The sequence below is a fragment of the Apium graveolens genome, chromosome 6 (assembly GCF_009905375.1).
Source record: "Apium graveolens cultivar Ventura chromosome 6, ASM990537v1, whole genome shotgun sequence".
In the NCBI taxonomy this organism is placed as follows: domain Eukaryota; kingdom Viridiplantae; phylum Streptophyta; class Magnoliopsida; order Apiales; family Apiaceae; genus Apium; species Apium graveolens.
The window spans coordinates 279,092,603-279,113,625 of record NC_133652.1 but is presented as its reverse complement, the minus strand read 5'-3'; positions in this window follow the sequence as shown (position 1 = coordinate 279,113,625).

The following is a 21,023-nucleotide window of genomic DNA, read 5'->3' as shown; positions in this document are numbered from 1 at the left end:
AACCTTTCAGTATCATGCACAAATTAATTGTCATAAATAAATTAATATTTACATAACAACAATTAATTAAGTTCAATTTCTAAAGGTATAAGGTACAAAATTTTTGACAAACAAATTATACATATTAGGAAACTGATGCAGTTTTTAAAAATATTTACTAATTGCACTTCGTTTATTTAAACATAAGAATTAAAATAAATTATAAAATTATTGTTGATTTTTATTTAGTTCTTAGTGTATATGATTTGAAATTATAAAAATGACATAAAATTGTGGGTAACACTACATATACCATGTACTATGAGTATATAAGTTGTTTGGCTTAGCCATATGTATTTTGACATAGTTATAATGAATATTTTTTATTATTTTCTATTGTAATGTAAATTTATTATTAAAAATTATCCTTATATTTATAAACTTGCTTTTTTACTAACAAATTTTCACTAGACACTTTTTCTAAATAAAATTATGACAAGCACAAAAAGGCTGAGAACTACATAAAGACACTATTTTGTCAAATACTTTCCAAAATTCAAGTCCATTATTATTGCAAAATGAATAAAGATGATAGTTCATAAATTATTTTAAGAGTTTTCTTTTTTTGAATAAAAGTATAACTAGTACTTGTTTGTCCCAGTGATTTGTAAATTTAAAAAATATCCATATTATATGATTAATAGAGTCATTAATTTTATGGTAAGATGTATTTTACAATTTTTGTATTTTATTTTATTTGATTATATAATATGTATATTTTGTTAGGTGTTTAATTTATAAAACATTACATTTTACTTAGTTATGGTATAAGTGTTTATTTTTTAAGATGCCAGGCTATTAATGTTAGATGCACTAATAATGTTTCTTGCACTTGTTTCTTTGAACCAGGTTGAGAAGAAAGTGTGTGAATATTTTCTCAAATGGAGGTACTTTTCCATTGATGGAGGTTCCTATAGATAAACAGTTCTGGGCTGATGACTCAAAAGACCATAGATATTAATGCCTAGTATGTTTAATTGGAAGCCCAGTGCCAAGAAATCCCCAAAAGCTATAGAATAAGGACAAGGCACGTACAAATCGGAAATAACTGACCGATATGCCACGTTCTACTTAATCTTCCTGGTTCAAGTCAACTGACGACTAAGAGTGGCAATACCTAGTATAAAGATTGGTTCAAGTTTGCTATTTTGATACACAATCATATATACAGTTAATAAGTTCTTCAACTCTTACAATTTCTCTTAATTTTTATTTTTTCTAGACTAGGTTTTTAGTATAATTTTAGTTTGCATTTTTGTTATGTAGCCCGCGCTCCAACATGCTAGATATGTTTGATTTATTTCAATGTGGTGGTGAATAAGCTGCTTTACAAGATGATTTGTGGTATATATCATTTGCTCCTCTGCTCTTCTGCTCCATTTATATATGTTGAAATCTCCATATATTTGTGTGCATATATTTATTATTTTTAAATTTTTATTTCAATAATATTTTCTTAATTTTGTATGTCAGTCCACTTAATTTGCAAATTGAAATTTTTATAATCTTGTGTAAATTGAATTTTGGTGGTGCTTTTGTTTCTATATGGATTAAATCATCATACATATTGAATTGAATAATCAATAAATATAGAGTATTTATTTAGTTTGTACTTTAGGTAGATTTTACTTAAAGTTAGCTTTTAAAAATGAGACTTTGGATTATTTAAATTTTATTTTGGTTTATATCTTAATGTTATTTTTGTTTATGTGTGTAGTCAATGAAATCTAAGTAGATTTTTTTATTTATGTTAGTGTTTAATTTTTAATACACACTACACATTTTAAATGAAGGTTAATTTTTTTATCTTTGTTTATGTTAAAGATTGTGGTATATTAAGATATGATAAATAATAGGTGTTAAATATAAAACTCTGTACTAGTAATATGGTATTGTGCTCCAAGTAGATGTTTTTAGGTGAAGGGCAGGTTCAGATACAACATGAGCAACAACAAAATATGGGATTTCAGGGCCTCAATCCACATGTTGCTGCTGACCCAGTTTGCCGGAATACGTGGGTGATGTGAAGAGGACATTGGTGGAGCTGCAGGGGCTTATTGGTGCTGGTGGCCTTGGAGCTTTAATGGGTGGTGCTGGTCGAGGCCTATTTATTGGTCAACGGTCTATGCATTATGCTCTGGTAGGTTTGTTTAGGTAATTTGATTTGTCATTATTTTCTATAGTTATATTAGGTTTTTTGGGTATGTCAACAATTATAGTTCATTTAGTTTATTTTATTGTATTGTTATGATCATATGTTTAGTGTTGTATACATGATTTTTAAAAGTTTTAACACTGCTGTGTGATACTAAAGAAATATTTTTAACTTATATCTTTAATTATACAATTGTAATGTCTAGTTGATTGTTGGGTGATCAAACATTATTTACATGATATCCAGTCAACAAGTTTGCTCTTCCACTTGTTAATTTGACGATTATTTTGTAAAAAGTTTGCGTCACTGCATAAAAATAACATAAATTCCGACAAATTGCCCGAAATGGATTAAATGGCCCGAATTAGAACATTAAAAAAATATTCTATCTTTGTTTATGTTAAAATATTGTGGTATATTAAAATTTGATAAAGAATAAGTGTTAATTACAAAAATGAAGACGGACCTACTCTCTACTAGTAATATGGTATTGTGAGTTTGTTATGTAGTCCATGATGATGTATTTCTCAACAGTTCGTGGTTCCTAAAGCTAATTGGATTTTTGGGCTCATAGGGGATTACTCTTATTACATTATTTTCCTATATAAATGGAGGCATCAGCTGCACCTGTTATTATTTTTATCGTAATCTTTTTCATCTTTGGCATTGCATAAGGCATTAGTTTAATTGATGCCTTTGTTATTCTAGATTTAAAAAATGTTAATTTTTTGTGGACATCTCGTTCTTGATAGAGTATATATTTATGTATATTTTAAAGGATTTTATTCTCATATTTATAATAATATATCATTAATTATATATTACTAATTAGAGTTTAATGTTTTATGACAGAAAACATTTGGACTGTACGCGCATACATCACTGTTTGGGCCTTAACTTGAGTTCTAGACATCAGAATTGGGAGATCTTACCGCCCATACAAATCTAATAGAATTATCTACGGTTTAGAAGTGGTCCAACATAAAGAATCCAACTGGAGCAGCCCAGAATCAAGCCTGAAAGATACAAATTTTACATCAAAGTCCAATTTATTTTGGGAGAAGCATTCAAACTCTTTATTATATATTAGGTTTTATATATTGTATACAAAAAACCATAACATAACATAGTATAGAATAAAGTTAGTCATATTCTTGAGAGAAGGGATAGAAGCATCTTGAGAGGGAGATTGGAAGAAGGAGTGAATGGATTCACCTAGATTCCAAAGAAACTTTAAAGTTATATTCTTCGTGCATCAATTCTTAAATTTATGGTTTGCGTTCCTAATATACATTTTGTTTATCATACCATGAGTAGCTAATTCATTAATCCAAGAGTTTGGTAGTATTCAATTGACTTAATATGTCTGTTTGATTATATTGTGATTTTTTTATTATTGTTAATCTATCATTGAACACTTTATACAATTAGAGGAGTACCTAACTTCTAATTGAATCTTTAGGAGTTATAACGAATCGGGAGAGGAGTTGTAATTATAGTACATGATATAATAGACACAATTTAAGTATTAGATCAGGAGATTGATATGAGAATTGTGAAACTTATGATTCTAGGTTTTTAATAATCTATAATTGTATTTTATATGACAATGAGAATAGCGTTCAATGGATAGTTGTAGGCACTATAATCTATCTTGGGAGAGGATTTTATAAACCTTAGAAGGATTATTTTTAACAAAAAAATAACACAAATTAGACATTCATGATAGCCATTGAACAACCCTTATTCTTGGATTGGTTCTCTCATATATCTAATATAACTTTTATTTGTTTATTAGACTAAAATAATGAATAGTTAAAAAACCCACAAAATTAATATCCACACTTCTGAATTGTAAGAGAAAAAATACTTGAAATTGGTGTTGATATCAGTCCTTCCCCGATAACGATAACGAACTTCTAAAAATACACTTCAACAAATTGGCTCAGCTGCCGAGGAAGGGAGCATATTGATTTTGAGTTATTTGTTTCTTGTAATATGGATTTTTTTCTTTGTATATAGTTTCCTCCATCTTTTTGTTTTTCTTTGAGGTAGACAACGTAAAGTTTTGAGTTGAGGAGATGACATGAATAACAATTTTTGTTGGGATAACGCTCAAGATTTCATCAATAATCAAGAATGATATCAAAGTTTTTATTCTTTTCAGGATTTTAATGGGTATCACGTGAACTCGTTCAATTGTTACAACTCATATTATACTCCATACCCTTCTAGCACATATTTTTCATATGTATTCAATAGGTTGGTACAATGAGAATGCTAAAAAGAAATGTTTTATTAAGGAAGTTTAACTTGTGAAGCATGATGGTTGTCTTCAAGTTCCTCCTTATGTCAATTTTCTAACGATCCATGATTCTTGTTTAGCAATTGATGATAATTTTGTGTTTGATCAGACTACTTGTTCAGTTGACTATAGTCCCATGTGTGATAATGGTAATTTGGATGCAGTTGAAATTCTACCAATTTTAGAGAATTTTATTGAGTTTAAAAAATTGGTAGACGAGGTAAATAATGATGAGTGTCCAGTTAAAATTGGGGAGAAATTTCAGATTAATAAAATTAAAAGTCTTGCTTATGAATATAAAGATCCAATTTGGGAGGAGTTTATGAGTCGCATAAACAAATAAAAGTTATATAAGATATATGAAGGAACCAATCCATGAATAAGGGTTGTTCAATGGCTATCATGAATGTCTAATTTATGTTATTTTTTTGTTAAAAAATAATCCTTCTAAGGTTTATAAAATCCTCTCCCAAGGTAGATTATACTGCCTACAACTATCCATTGAACAGAAGATGTTAATTGGTATGCTCCTTGGGAGACAACCTAAGATGTTAATTGTCAAATTATAGTAATAAATTAACCATAATTATGTATATCTATTAATATTAAGTTGTTGGATTGTGCAGATGAAAGAAAATTTAGTGATTTACAAAATCAGCAGCATTCCCAAGGCTTTTATCAGCATTATGAAGGACTTTAGCAAAACAGAAGCATTCTTAAGGCCTTTACCAGCATTCTAAGAGCTTGACCCCTATTCTAAAGGCCTTGATCTCTTGTTCTTTTAAAAAAAAGTTTTATGTACATTATTTATGTTACTTGTTTATATATATATATATATTATGTACATTATTTATTAGTTTTATTATTCTTAGATTATTATTATTAGTATTATTATTATTATTATTATTGTTATTTTATTACTTTTATATATATTTGTACATTATTTTCTAGTTTACTAATACATATATTATGTAGACTTTTTTGAATATTTATATATATATATATATAACTAATACGTAAAATATTATATACATTTATTTTTTTATTCAGATTTTTTTTCTTAGGATACTATGTATAAGTAAAAATAACAAAACAAAAAAAAAAGGAACATAGAACGGGGTTTTGAAACAACGAGTGAAAACATCTGGTTTGAATGTGAAAAACTATGTGTCATTTGATCAACGAGGAGGCTGTGCTACTTCAAATTGGATGCTTATTTCGCACATGTGGGTTTCATCCCACCATCTCGACGGTGATCTTCGTCATGGGAGTCTTCTTATTTTTTTCATTATGTATCGTCTTTACTGTATAGTAAAATATTTTTATGTTATTATGGGATGATGATTTTTGTTCCTTTGGGACAAGAAACATGCTATGTTGGGGGTGTGTTTTTGTGTGTGAGTTATATGGTGATGTAGAAAAATAAATAAATTAAACAAAAAATTGCATTGTACCATGTAGGTGCATTCCATTGCATATCATATCATGATTTCATTTTAGTAGTAGTCCAAGTCAGTGACCGATGATGTTAATATGTGTAGCTTGTTTTTTACTAGTTCTTTCTAAGATCACATTTTAATGATGTTAGATGCATAGTGTCACAAGTGCAAAATTTATTTCTTAACACGACTCATTATGCTCTAGAACTAATACTCAGATATCCTTATTTCTTGAGGGGTATCCTCTTGTTGATTATTAGAATTTTGACTATTCCCTTTTGAGCTTCGTATGTAAACGCTTAAGTTTGAGGGAAGCAGTGGGGTGTACATGTCTTTAAGTCTGAGGGGACTTTTTGCCTAGTAACTGAAAGCCTTTTATGGTTTGGGATTGTTGACCCAACACTCGCTATATGGGTATTAGTTCATAAATCTTTAGGGATCTCGACCATTGCATAATTAAATAAGCCACTTAAATATTTACGAGTGTACAATATGGTTTGCAAATTTTTTTGGCGGTCGTAACTCACTTACACTTTAGAGCCACCCAAGCTTTAGACCGAGCTTGTGAAGTCTTACGGCGGTCGTAACTCACTTGCACTGAGGAGCCACCTAACCTTAGGCTGAGCATAAAAAACCATATATAGTTATATAGTAGTATCGTATCAATACATATGTACTTGTGTCCGTTATGTGGTCATAGTGTGGTGTGAGTGTGATGTGTCTAAACTTGTTACATATTCTGAAGGTAATATCTGACTTGGTATAAACTATTATATTTGAGATCCTTTGTATAGTATATCATTTAGGTGCATTCATGTAATTTCACATTTCATAGATTAAATGGAATTTTTGTGGGTACATTCACTCTAGACCGTCACGAGACCTTACTCGTCCACTAGGGCTACCCTGAGGTTTAAAAGGATTATTGCATATGCCAAATGCAACCGTGATCACCTTACGAAAGTGGTATTAGTTAGTAGTTTACTATATCTGTTTGCACGAGGACGTGCAAAATACTAAGTGTGGGGATATTTGATAGAATATATATTTATATATATTTTTAAGGATTTTATTCTTATATTAATAATATTATATCATTAATTACAGTTTAATTTTTTATGACAGAAAATAGAGAATTCCGAACTTTAGATGGAATTGGGTGGGCTTATTTGGACTTAAATGATAAGGAAATTCGGATTTATTGGGTTGCACGCGCATACATCACTATTTGGGCCTTAACTTGAGTTCTAGAAATCAGAATAGGGAGATCTTACAGCTCATACGAAGCTAATAGAATTATCTACGGTTTAGAAGTGGTCCATCATCAAGTATCCAACTGGAGCAGCCCAGAATCAGGCCTGAAAGACAGGCTACGAATTTTACATCAAAGTCCAATTTATTTTGGGAAAAGCATTGAAACTCTTTATTATATATTAGGTTTTATATATTTTATAAAAAACATCATAACCTAATATAGTATAGAATAAATTTAGCTATATTCTTGAGAGAAGCGATAGAAGCATCTAGAGAGGGAGATTGGAAGAAGGAGTGAAGGGATTCATCAAGATTCCGAAGGAACTTTAAAGTTATATTCTTTGTACATCAATTCTTAAACTCATGGTTAGTGTTCTTAATATACATTTTTTTTATCTTCTCATGAGTAGCTAATTCATTAATCCAAGAGTTTGGTAGTATTCAGTTGGCCTAAAATGTGTGTTTGATTATATTGTAATTTTTTTATTATTGTTAATCTGTCATTGAACACTTTATATAATTAGAGGAGTATTTAACTTCTAATTGAATCTTTAGGAGTTACAACGAATCAAGAGAGGAGTTGTAATTCTAGTACATGATATAATAGACACACTTTAAGTATTAGATGGGGAGATTGATATAAGAATTGTGAAACTTATAATTCTTGGGTTTTAATAGTCTATAATTGTATTTTTTATGACCATGGGAGTGGCGTTGAATCACTACAAGAAAAAAGTCCAAAGACATCGGTTTTTGGACGATGTCTATGATGTTTGGCATTCGATGTTGATGTCGGTGATGTTTATTCTAGACATCGGCCATAATACGATTTCTTTACTGGCTTAGACATCGTTTCTCGAAAAAACTGATGTCCATGCATTGTTTTTTTACAAAAAATGTTAGAAATAAATAATTTAATAAATAAATTACACTTGTTACAGTAGATTAAACATATAATGAGCTATGTTTTTTACCACATAGACATCATATATTTTTTTAGGTGATGTAAAATCAGATATTAAACATCGATTTATTCAGTAAAAGGCGATGTCTATAGTTACATATAGACATCAATTATATCCCAAACGAAGTGATGTCTATGTTCAATTTACACTTGAATATGTCTATCTTTGACATTAGTTTTTTATCAAAAATGATGTACATTAACTTTTTTGACATCAATTTTTCTTCTTTAAAAGTGATGTAAAATTGTTTTTTGACACCAGTATTAATTCATTAAAATGCGTGTTTGCATCTCAGTATTTCAGAACTATTTCTATTTTTGAAGTTATCAACTTGTTAAGGCATGAAAGGTTATCAACTTCATGATCAAATGACATCTCTGAAAAACTACAAGCACTAGGATTGGCCAATAAACACTCATACAGTAAAGCAAGTGCAGCATATATGGCATTAACTTACAAGATAATGCATGTTCCAGAGCCATTATTTGGAAGGCAGCAAGTTTTCTTGGCCTCTACATTTCACTTGGATTAACATAACCTACAAAATGAACAGGTATGAGAAACAATAGTCTACACTAAATCAGCTCTAAGTAGTACTAGGAAGCAGATAGCTATTTAATCTTATTTTGTTTAAATAATTAAGATTCATCTTCCTACAAGTTCGAACTAAAGAAAACTAGGTTAGTACCATGAAAAAAGGAAACCAACTAACATACTAGGTTTGTACCAATAATAACTGAGCAGAAACTAAGTAGCTATCTAGGTACTTATTGCTTCTTACAACAGGTAAATATTCTAGAAAAAAAACCCTCAAGTATTTTTCATTATTCATGTCAGTGTATACAGCAGAAAAGAATAACAAGATAAAAACAGAGAGTCCAGCTACCCTTCACCACTTTGTATAACTACCACACAGTGCAGGTACATATCTGCATACTAGGGCATCTGTAATTTTCTTCCAATGGTTCATTAGACTTACCCTCTCTGCAATGTTTCGCGGATGACTAGCAAAGCCTCTTTTATGCCCGAATTTTACATGGAATGGAGTCTTGCTGAAACTACAGAAAATTCTCCATTGTTGCCATTTCAGCAGAAGTGATTGGCAAGCTCGGTTGGTGAACTAAACCAGATGTGTAATTATCATTCTAGTACACCGGGAAAAGAAAGTAATTCAAGTGACTAACAAGAACAAATAAATAGTAAATAAACACCGTTCACATACCTGCTTGTCCAGTCGAGTCATATTGGATAACATCTTCACTTCACGATCTCTCTTTCTTTTTAAGCTGTTGCTGGTAGGACCATTGTGTAAATTAGAGACTGAGCCATATTGGAATTTCCTCCATTATGTCCACTGGCTAAGTATGAATCGTTTGCATTAACACGACTCAGAGGCATGAACCTCGAGTGAGAAGAAGGCCCAAATGAGAAATTCATATGATCACCCAACCTATTCATTGGGGAGCTTAATGATGTATTAGTCTTATTATAAGATCTAAAGTTTCCCACATCATTCATCCCCGAGAATCCTGTTAATAAGTATCAGGTTCTTAGCAGCCCATACAGAATCATTGCAACAATAATATAGAAATCACAATACTGAAAGTAGTATCCATATTTAAGTTTCAACTAATAACATGTTATTTTATGACACATACCAGACTCAACCAAAACTAAACCAGGTCATAGTGTTCAAAATTTTTTTTGTTTTGTCAACTACAGAGCATGGCACATACATCTGTTTCAACTTTCCACAAAATTAAAGCAAAATGAGCTATTTCAAATATAAATATGTGATAAATCATTAATCAGTGACGACCTTTTGCAGGAAAGATCCAGCAGACCAGCACAAACAAGCTTTTAGATGTTCATTCCTCTAGATCCAAACTAAAAGGCAAGTAAAAGGTCATAATATAAAACCAAAATAAACAAAAAGATCACAGATTGGATCACTTTTCTTTCACATGTACTTAAACTATCACGTACATATCTAGTTCCTTATTTATGCAACCATTCAAAATTATTCTAGTAAATCTAAAGCTTATCATCAGATATAAAATTTGAAGCAACAAATAAATAATAAGAGGCAGTGATGTACCAATACTAATATCATCTCCGGAAACGTCAAATCTATTAAACATACTTAAATAAGTAAATTAGGGTTACAATTTTAAAAAAAAACCAAATTTAAAAAATTTAGGGTTTCGATTTTAAAAAACCCCAATTGAAAACTACTTGCAGAGAAGACCATATTTCAAAATAACATAGTAAATTCACTTACCAATTCGAGTTTCTAAAATGATAACCAAGTAGAGAAGATCCTAATTCAAGGTTATCCTCTTACCAGCTTAGCGTAGAAAAATGGAGAGAGATTGTGGAGATGATGGTGGTGAGCAGAGCGGCGGTGATGTTTGTGAGTGGGGGTGGTGAGTGGTGGAGATGATGATGGTCGGGTGAGAGAGTCGGATGAGAGAGAGAGCTTGTGTGTTCATTTTTTTTAGTTTTTAGTTTTTTTAGTTATGTGTCTCGTGGGGGAAAAACAAAAAGCGGGGGAGAATATTTGGCAAGGAGGAAATTTTTTTGGCTAAGGTGGAAACAAAAATAAAGTGGACGGGGAGTGAATTATTTTTTTGCAACTTTAGACATCAGTTTTAAAATAACCGATATTTTAAAACAACATAGACATCATAAAAACACGGGATGATGTTATTAATTCTTTTAACATCAGCGGCATCAGTAACTGATGTCTAATGTGTGACATCTATTTGACTTTTTCTTGTAGTGAATGGATAGTTGTAGGCACTATAATCTACCTTGGGAGAGTATTTTATAAACATTAGAAGGATTATTTTTAACAAAAAAATAACACAAATTAGACATTCATGATAGCCATTGAAGAACCCTTATTCTTGGATTGTTTGTCTCATATATCTTATATAACTTTTATTTGTTTATTAGATTAAAATAGTGAATAGTTAAGAAACCCAAAAAATTATTATCCACACTTCTGAATTGTCTGAAAGTCACTGAAAAAGAGAATAAAACCATCGTCGATATAAAATATTTTTGTAAATAAATGGTAGTCTGTGAAAATCTGGGTTAAATGCTTTTGTATAAAACTCTTATGCACAATCATTCAGAAAAAACATGAATAAAAGAAACCGTAGTTTGAGGAGGCCTGGAACAAATATTTGAAAAAATTAGAAACTGTTTTTTCTCAAGGGTGCTGGTAAACCGTTATGTATTTAAACTGGTTCTTATTTTCAAACTGTTGTTCTTTCATCTTAAAACAAGTGTGGTGATAATGGTTCATATTTTTAAACTGCTATGTGTAATAAATTAAAATAAAGGTTATTTTATAAAATTGTTGTTATTAAGTATTGAGACAATGGTTTAAATTTTTAAACTGTTGTCTCTTTCTTTCTTAAACAAGTGTTCATCGACCATTGTGTTAAGTTGCTTTTAGTAACAGTTTAGTGTTATGTGCATTAAGGCGTCAATGTAATGTTTTGAATTAGTTTGGGTTAGTCTTGGTTGTTGCTAAAATAGAGGAAATAATGGAGATGCACACATTTTGAGTAGTTCCCTAGTTATTAGGAGTAGTAGTAGTTTCTTTCTATATATAATTGTGTTATTTTGAGAAATGGATATGAGAAAATAGTCCCAACTCTCCCTCTGCATTCTTCTACTTTCTCTCTTATTTCTTGGCTATTGGAACAACCGTTGATGCCACCATATCAGTGGTATCAGAGGGGTCCTGATCCGATAGAGACACGTAAACAATCTTTTGAACATTTCCAGTAAAGTACTAATGAGGAACTTGAAAAACTTACTACTATATTCCACCAATTGATGACTGATGTCCAGTCCATTAAAGAGAAGGATATAGCCTCACCTTCTGGGTCCGGCCAAGGTAACAACATTGAAAAGGAAACAAAACCTTACCTGAAGAGCCATTTTCCCCAATTCAGTGGTGATGATCCTACGGGGTAGGTTAACGAGGCTGAAAAATATTTTTTCATTCCAAAATATAATAGATGGTGACCGCGTCAGCTTGTCTTCGTTTCATCTTGATGACATCGCCTTACAGTGGCACAAATAGTTTGCAAAGATAAGGGCCGATGACATGGGCAGAGTTTACCAAGGCACTGTTGATTAGGTTTGGACCGACCGAGTATGATGATCCTTCGGAGTCCTTACACCGGGTCAAGATGAAGTGTATTTTTGGCGGCCTTTGCCATTATGGACATCCACCTCTACCTATTCAATGAAGAAATTCTTTAAAAAGTACCTACAAAAAATATATGAGTAAATGTCTCTTATCATCTTCTCAAAATTATGGAGAATCCCATGTTTTCCTTCTCCTGGGGATTCCATATTTTCTTTGGTGAGGACAAGCCTTTTGCCATGGCCAAGCCCTTTCCATACCTTGAGCAAGGCAAGCTTCTTTTGCTTAAACTACACATACTTTGTACCTTAAAACACAATTATTTATTTTTACCCCAATTTGAACTAAAATAACCCTCTTGAGGGGGGAAGATGCACTACCAAATTTTAGCTATAACACTACATCAAATTATAATTATAAATATATGAACAAATTTTGAACATTAAAATCTTCAAATTTTAATATCAAAGTAAATTTTTTAAATAAATAAATATTATAATGACTAGTTTTAAAACAAATATTAATATTTTTACAGATCCGTACTTACATGTAAATAAAATAAATATCTTCAATTTTTTGAGGTAAATATAAAAATTTATTTTATCCTTATAACTTAAGGAATACAGTTTTTTTAAATGTAACAAGTTATTTTTTGTTTAAAAAAACAAGAAAGAAAAAAAGTTGTCATTTATGGAAAATTCTATCAAATTAGTTGTTACACTAAATTTAAAATCTATTAAATGCATTTCAGTAAATATAAATAATTAGAATTTAGAGACGAAGATCATCACTGCATGAAAATACAAAATTATAACCGACAATTTTATTTAATACAAACATGCACAAGTATAAATAATTTTGAAAATTGTAGTCTTGAATAATAATGAAATTTAATTTTAGTTACTATTACCAATGTTAACCTCAACAATTAAAATTATATTACAGTAAATGAAAAAATACATCAATAATTTTAATATGTGAAAATATAATAATTTAATATTAAAAAAATTATAAATTAATAAAATATAGAATAGAGAGTATAAATTTTAATTTAAATAGATGATGAACAAATCTTGCTAAGGAAATAGTAAGTTTAAGAATACAAGATAGAACTGTAGGTAAATTTATTTGTTCTTTTTGCGTGAATGGGCCAATAACATCACAAAAGAGCCCAACTTATAACACATCCTAATTCATATTAGTATACTTACCCAATCTTAATCTAAGCCCAATATATTTTAAATTAGACCTAACATCTAATTCCAACAAGCAACTCAAAACCTTAAATTTTTTCACAATATGGTTTTCTCCTGTATATGGAGCCTCATTTCAACCCACCCCTAAAAAATCTTCATTTCAATACACTAATCCTCTCCTAAATGGCTTGTGCAGCACTGCTACTAGAATTTCTGGTTCATTACCCAATTTTGTGATAAATCCCAGGATTGTTAACATCTTATATATTGATAAAAGTGTCTTATTAAGTGTGAATTACAATATAATCTTGTAATCCTTTAAAAGTTGTTCATTGATGCACTAATAATTTTTTGTTCCCTCAACACTAATTTTACCTTTAGAAGGTATATGTTTTCCCATCTTGATCTAGAAGTCAGGTAATAAGAAAAGTTAATAAGAAACTAACTTATTATATGAGTGAGTGAGAATTGAAAGTAATCACCAATTTTTATATATTGTTATGAAACTTTTGTAATGCTTAATTTCTTATATTCACTAAACATATGAGGTTCCTCATCTAAATGATACCAATTTTAATTTTTTGCTTCTTCGTGTTTGTCATGTTGTAATGGTTATACTGAATTTTTTTAATAAACTAAAGTTTATAGAAACCATGAGAAATTTCCTAACAAGAATTGTACAACCTAGTACTTTATAGATTTTTCTCAAATTTTTTAATAAGTAAAGGAAATTCATGGCCGAAATTAATTATGTGAATTATTAAGGATAACCCAGGCAACTATGGCCTCATAATCAAGGGTCCGGTTAATACCCGACCCACATCGTAACCATCCAGTCCATAGCTTAGCATCCGGAACAATCAGTATACTTGTGATGTATCCCAACATCAGGATATATCTGAGTATATATAAGTAAGGGTATCAAAATTGGAATATGAATAGGGGATTCAATAAATTGGGAGAAATAAAGAATCGATATGAAATAGAACAAGAACTAATAACTGTGTATCAGTATATGTGAACAAGAATTATCAAAGTGTAACTGGTATAGAAAGTGGGGTATATTTCACTATTATGATCTTAGAATAGGGAAAAAACTTGCCTGACGTGCACTTTACCTCGTATGATTCACTGCCTTCTGTCTCTGGCTTGATTCTCCTTGGTGGTATTGAATCTATCATGAGAAGACATTCGTTTAGATAACTTAATTCATACGCGTATCTCGAATTGATACCATGTACCCCTATTTGTCTACCCATACGATTCTCTCAGACTCGCACATATAATATAACACATAAGGTTCACATAATCACGTAAAACATATAGCACATAAAGCACATAATTGACTTTGGGCTCATAATTATCCTAAGAATCGATACTAGGCTTATACTTACACTAACAAACACTATCTGGTTCGATTTACAACTCTTTGGGATTTATTGGACTCGATTTGACCCCTATTAGGGCCTATAACCAATTAACTACTATAAGACAACTCGCTTCTGAAAGAAATAATGTAAGGGTCTTCGTTTCACTCGAATCGGACTAACGGTTTAATTACTATGTAATAAACAAGATTTAATTAATTATAAATCAATTCTAATTAATTAATCACAATTAATTAAACCTTAATTATATTTTTAAATCATTATTTAGTATATATTGTAATTTAAATTAATTAATCCTTAATTATTAGAATTAATTACAACTTATTACAATTTATTACCAATTATATGATGTAATCGACTATTTACGAATAATTATTCAATACAAATAACTATAATGACATTCTTCGAAGAAATAAACTATCGCTCGAATAATAATCCAACTTATCGATCAATTACTCGTACAACTACGAGTTACTCACATTATTCGACTAATTATCGAATTATTATTTATATCATTCGATATATTTTTAACCTTATTTATTACTTAATTCTTAAATAATAAATAAATAAATAAATAAATAAATAAATAATCAATTTCGAATTTCTAAATTAATAAAATAATTTAGAAATTAATTATAATATTTTTCAGAATTTAGAACTAATTTTTAATAGATTTTCAGAATTTATAAAACTGATTTTGATTTACTAAAATATAAATAAATAATTAATAAATCAAAAATAGAAATAGGGAATTGATTTTCTAGGTTTTCAGGATGAAACCCGGCTCGTTTCCCGGGTTGAAACCAGATCGACTCCAGAACCCGACACCGGCGGCGTTTTTCGACGAGTAAAAATGACGACCAACCACAATAAAACCGTGGTTTTTAGTCTCGTTTCGTTCAACAATCAAGCCCAATGATTTTCCCTGTCTTTCTCCTCCTTCCTCCATCGTCCCCAACGTCGGGAATCTCGCGAACGACGGCGGTGGTGTCCTTTCCGGCGACGCTAAAACGGAACCCAACAGACACAAAACCGGTACCATTCGAACGAGGATTCAACGATCTACAATCCTCTAACAACAGAATCATTCAACAATTATCAAATCATCAAACCCGAATTCGAAGAAATAAACCCGAAATTTCAAATCAAAATCAATTAAACTAAAGATATACTAATTGATAACAAAATTGAATAGAGAACGAAAAGAGCTTCACAACGGACACTTACATGTTCGATTTGGTTAACAGAATCACCTTCAAAATCTGATTTGATTCAAAGAACTCCAAATCCTAATTTCAGAGAATTGGGGATTTTCTTGAATTTTCCTGATTTTTTATGATTAAATACTAATTAATTATCAATAAATCAGCTATTTATATTTATGAAAATAATACCCCTAAATATTTGGCCCTCATTTTTATAATTTTTGGGCATTAATAATGAATTTTATTAAATATCCATTAAATACAAAATAAATGTAAAATATTCCCAAAAAATTATGAATATTACAAAAATGGAAAAAAATGATGTTTGATAATTTCATGATCATGCAAAAGTAAAAATGTGATTTTATGGGGGTTTTGACTCCCGAACGGGTCTGAAAAAGTCATTTTTCGCGAAAGAGGTAAATTTGTAAAACGTCTAGATGTTCAGAATGTCGATGTGGTATAGGCCATACTTGGCAAAATAGGGCCAATGATTTTGCTTGAAATACGGGCGTTTAAAACACTGTTTGAGCTGTACGGATTTTGATATAAAACCTATAACTTATAATAAAACACTCAATAAATACCCGAAACACATTCCGATCACAACAGACAACACGTAGCACATAGCAGTTAGGGTTTTATGACTCAACACACTTAATCACAAAATAATACACATAATTATCTTTATTAGAATATAATATAAACGTAATTTCTCGGTCGTTACAACACCCATCAGAAGTAGTTCATCTGAAATCTGGATTTCTTCAGTTCCATCATAAACCTCACATAGCAATAGAAAATTTTTGGGGTCGCTGAAATATCTTGATGTCTGAGAGTCATATCCGATTCTTTTATTCTTGAGGAACAAATTAGTCAAAGAGTTCGGTGTATGAGGTGACAACATCTCCGTCTCAGTTTCTTCATGTGTGCTATTTTTTGAATCGACAATGACGAATGTGTCAAAGAAATGATTAACTTTCACCTCAGAACACTATGAGTTCCACCTCTTTTCTTCCACGAACACAACATCTTGATTGAGATGTAGCATTCCCATATTTGGGCTCTATAACCCATTATCCCTCTTTCCAGGTTCCTTTCTTATATAAATCATAGCCACACTTCTGGCATCATGTTTTTCCATACAAACATTTGAAACCTTGATAAGTGTAAAACATCTGAAAATAAGTAGATGATCGAATTTAGGCTTAGTACATGTCCAGACTAATAGGAAGTCTCTCTAGTCAATGCCTTTATTGGTAGATGGTTTAAAACATAAACCAAATGCCTCACAGCTATCCACACACATAACTGATAGATTTTTCTCTTTTCTAAAACTCCTAGTCATTGAGATTACCATCATGTTCAGCCTTTCTATGGCCCCATTTTGTTGTGGAGTTTAGGGTGTAGTCAAATGTCCCTTTATACTAGCTTCTGTATAAAAAACTTTAATGTCCTTCATTGTGAACTCCCCATACATGTCTGACCTTAATATTTTAATTATATCATTTTATTCCTTTTCATCAAGTGCGCACTTCTAGTGCATAATCCTGAGTTTTTAATAAAAAACCCACATTGCATGATTGTAATCATCGACCATAAAAAATATATCTCTATTTCCATCCGAAGTGGGTAGAGATATAATATCACATAGATCATCATGTATCGGTTCTAGCTTCTTTTCTTCCATAAATCATGAATGTATTTGAATGATTTTTCACTTGTTTTGATAAAACTAACTACTGCAGTTCACCTTTGGTTGGAAAAGTTTTGGTAGACCTCGTGTCATTCCCTTATTTGACATTGTGTTCAAAACTTAAAAATTCAGACTACGTAATTTTGAGTGCCAAATCCATGTTAGCTCCTCTTCTTTTGAAAACAAACACATAATTGTATTTTTTAATGATAATTTTGTATAATGTATTTCCTGACCTCAACACCTATATTAACAATTTACCTCAATCATCATAAACCAATAAGTAATCTCTCGTTAGCACCACCTTGCTGCCATCATTTGGTAATTTCCCTAAGTTATAATGTTGTTGCACATCATTGGACAGTAATATACTTCTCTAAGTGTGTGTTCATCTCCATTTTTACACTTGAATCTGATTATACATTTTCCATCAATATTGACAATAGACCCATCACCAAAATGAACCTTTTCAATACCGTTCTCATTTAATTCACTGAATTTTTCATGACGCCCAATAATGTGATTGCTGGTGGTATTATCCAAATTTCACATATTTGTGTGTGACTCGATGTCTCCCTTCTGGACAAAACTTGGAACCACCTTCTTTATTTAATGATACAATGTCACCTCCATTTTAATCACATCTAGTCAACAACAAAGTGGGTTCATCATCCTCAAATTGGTTGAGGTTGGACTCAAGCTCCTTACTTTTCTCATTTTCAAGTCGTGGTTTCCCGCGCTTTGCTATATAGTGGCCATATATATTATAATTAAAAAAGTTCTTCGTACTACTATCATCAGTCGTGTTGACACTCTTGTTGGTTCCCTAATCCTTATTTTGTTGTTATTGATCACCTTTATCAACTCCGTTCGAGGGTTGTTTCTTCTTCTCTCACAGAATCCATGACCACTTCTAGATCTTTGATTGTGGAATGATGTCAACCCAATTTTATTTGTCCACTTTTCCAATTCTTCCTATGAGAGAAGATTTTATCCGCCTGTACTCTCAAACTTTCACTTCATCCTCTCTTCAAGAGATTTGAAATGACCCACCAATTCCTCACCAATTCCTCAATTTTCATTACATTTATATTTTCAAATTAGTCGATATTTGATGGTATTTGGAAAAAATTATCAGGGGGCGCTCGTAAGATCTATCCCACTTTACTCCATTCTTCCATTATTTCCCGAAGTACCACTATGTTGATAAATATTCCCCTCACCTTCATGCAAAAATCATTTACTTACCTTGAGGGCAAACCTTTTGCCTTGGCCCAAGGGCTTTCCTTACCTCTAGCAAGGCAAGCTTTTTTTACTTAAACTACAGATACTTTGCACCTTAAAACTTAATTATTTATTTTTACCCAAATTTGAACTAAAATGACCTTCTTGAGGGGGGAAGATGCATTACAAAATTTTAACTATAACACTACATGAAATTATTGTTATAAATATATGAACAAATTTTGAACATTAAAATCTTCAATTTTTAATATCAAAGTAAATTTTTTAAATAAATAAATATTATTACGACTAGTTTTAAAATAAATATTAATATTTTTACTGATCCTTACTTACATGTAAATAAAATTTGAATTTGGAGATGAATATCATGAGGGCATGAAAATACAATATTATAACTAACAATTTCATTTAATACAAATTGAAAATGTTGTAGGGAACAAATTCAAAAATATATGCACAAGTATAAATAATTTTGAAAATTGCAGTCTTGAATAATATTGAAATTTAATTTTAGTTATAATTACCAATGTTAACCTCACCAATTAAAATTATTTTACAGTAAATGAAAAAATACATCAATAATTTTAATATGTGAAAATATAATAATTTAATATTAAAAAATTTATACATAAATAAAATATAGAATAGAGAGTAGAAATTATAGTTTAAATAAATGATGAACAAATCTTGCTAAGGAAATAGTAAGTTTAAGAATATAAGAATTGAGTGTAGATAGAACAGGAAGGAGTGTAGGTAAATTTATTTCTTCTTTTTGTCTTATGGGCCAATAACATCACAAAAGAGCCCAACTTACAACACATCCTAATTCTTATTAGTATACTTTGGTAATCTTAAAATAAGCCCACTATATTTTAAATTGGATCTAACATCCAATTCCAACAAATAACTCAATACCCTAAATTTTTTCACAATATGGTTTTCTCCCGTATGTGGAGCCTCATTTCAACCGAGCCGTAAAAAATCTTCATTTCAATACACTAATCCTACCGTAAAAGGCTTGTGCAGCAGAGCTATGAGACTTTCTGGTTCATTACCCAATTTTGTGATAAATCCAGGTTTGTTTACATCTTATATATTGTTAAAAGTGTCTTATTAAGTGTGAATTACAATATATTCTTGTAATCCTTTAAAAGTTGTTCATTGATGCACTAATAATTTTATGATCTCTGAACACTAATTTTACCTTTAGAAGGTATAAGTTTTCCCATCTTGATCTAGAAGTCACGTAATAAGAACGCCTTAACAAGAACCTAGCTTATTATATGAGTTAATGAGAATTGAATGTAATCACCACTTTTTATAATGCTTAGTTTTGTAATACTTAGTTTCTTATATTCACTAATGAGGTTCCATGTGTAGATGATACCAATTTTAAGTTTTTGCTTCTTTGTGTTTGTCATGTTGTAATGGTTATAATGGATTTTTTTAATAAACTAAAGTTTAGAGAAACTATCACAAATATGCTAACAAGAATTACACAACGTTGTACTTTGTAGATTTTCCTCAAAATTTTTTATTTAGTAAAGGAAATTCATGGTCGAAATTAATTACGTGATCATTAAGGATAAGTCATGGCTAAACATATGTATTGAATTCATTTAGATGGATAATATCCAAACTAGATGAATAATATATAGATAGACCTAGAGTTGTGGTGTGGCCATATATAGTTAGATTAGTTTTCTCTGTGAATACTATCAAGTTATTTATCCTCTTTGAGACAATTCCCTTATTAAAAATTAATCTTGATTAATATATAACTTTGCTTTTTTCAGATATGGATTGAATGTGATTCAAAACTTAGTTGATTGAGGTGTTATAATTACACTCTAATAAACTAATCCAATTTTTTTAGTCTATTAAAATGATTTTAAATATTGGTTTTCAAAATTTCTTACATATCTTATAAAATTTTTCTATAGACAATGAAGAAAATGCTCGCAAAAT